Source organism: Marmota flaviventris, chromosome 9, assembly GCF_047511675.1.
Source record: "Marmota flaviventris isolate mMarFla1 chromosome 9, mMarFla1.hap1, whole genome shotgun sequence".
Lineage (NCBI taxonomy): Eukaryota > Metazoa > Chordata > Mammalia > Rodentia > Sciuridae > Marmota > Marmota flaviventris.
In genome coordinates this window covers 12,607,781-12,609,441 of record NC_092506.1, presented here as the reverse complement: position 1 = coordinate 12,609,441, position 1,661 = coordinate 12,607,781, and positions in this window count along the sequence as shown.

Here is a 1,661-nt window from a genome sequence, read left to right as displayed (position 1 = left end):
GAAGTGATCTTTCATTGTCTGATTTTGCTGTTTAATGTCTTCCTTGATACTCCAGATCATCTGAAGCATGTATATCCTGAATTCTTTATCTGACATTCCATCTGCTGCAGCTGTTACCTCTTCTAAAGTTGCGTTGACCTGCATTGCTTGTGGTCCTTTCTTTCCTTGTCTTTTCATACTGCTTGCGTATCTTTCCTGCAGGTGCGGGCGGCGGCTCTGCTCTCTCCTTATTCCAATTGGGGTGTCGTGGCTACCATGCCGGCAGGTCACTGGGCCTGTTCTGGGAGCTGGCGGCGGCTCTGTTCTGCCCCTACTCCAATTGGGGTGACGAGTGTACCACGCCGGCAGGCCACCGGGCCTGATCCGCCGGTCGGTTGCAGGTTTGCCTACCCTGCAGGCGCGGGCGGCGGCTCTACTCTGCCCCTACTCCAAATGCGGTGACGTGTCTGTCATACCGGCAGGCCACTGGGCCTGTCCCGCTGGTCGGTCGCAGATCTGCCCACCTTTCGGGCACGGGTGGAGGCTCTGCTCTGCCCCTACTCCAATTGGGGTGTCGTGACTACCCCGCCTGCAGGACGCTGGGCCTGTTCCTGGCACGGGCGGCGACTCTGCTCTGCCACTACTCCAATTAGGGTGGTGTTTGTACCCCGCCGGCAGGCTCCTGGGCCTGATCCGCTGGTCTGTTGTAGGTCTGCCTACCTTGGAGGCATGGGCGGCGGATCTGCCCTGCCCCTCCTACCACGCCTGCGGACCCCTGGGCCTGATCTGCAGGTTGATCACTGGTCTGCTCACCCTGCGGGCACGGGTGGCGGTTCCGCTCCGCCCCCACTCCAATTGGGGTCACGCGGTCACCACGCTGGCGAGCCGCTGGGCCTGCTCCGGGCGCTGGCGGCGGCCCGGCTCCTCCCCTCTGGCTTGACGACAAATTGAGGAGACTCGGGTGACTGTGCCTCACCCCCCCTACCAGGAGACCAACTGCTTATGTCACCGCTGGTATTGATGAAGTTCTCTCCTCCGCCGCTTTCTGCAGACATCAGATCTCTGCCATGTTGGTATCCTATGCGAATGGCAGCGTTTCGTTCCCCTTGCCGGGCAACCAAAGCAACGGGTGAGACCTGACCGGCCCTCAGCAGGACCCGGACCGAGAAGCAGTTTCCGCGGGCTCCTAGCCCTGGGCCAGGGAAGTTCCGGGAGCCGGAACTCGGCCGCTCCGTGCTCGGTGTAAGCTCCTATAAGTGTAAGCTCCAAGAAGCAGTCCCCGCGGGCTCAGTTCCGGGAGCCGGAATTCGGCTGCTTAGTGCTTGGTGTATGTTCTGATAGGAGCAGGATCCAAGAAGCAGCCTCCGCAGGCTCCGCAGCCCTGGGCCAGGGCGGTTCCGGGACGGTTCCGGGAGCCGGAACTCGGCCGCCCCACACTTGGTGTTCGCTCCGATAAGATCAGGTTCTAAGACGCACCCAGGCGCTGAACCCTAGCAATCTGTCTGCAAGCCGCAGGCGAATTGCAGCCTGAAATTACCTGTTCTATGGCTGAATGAGCTGCGGTCAGTCGAAAACAGGGGTGGTGACCTAAGCATTCACTTTGAAAGGTGGGATTCTACCAAAGTTACTTCCAGAGCAGGTTAGGATGATTCTTCAGGTCTAAGTCCCCTTGGACTTGCCCT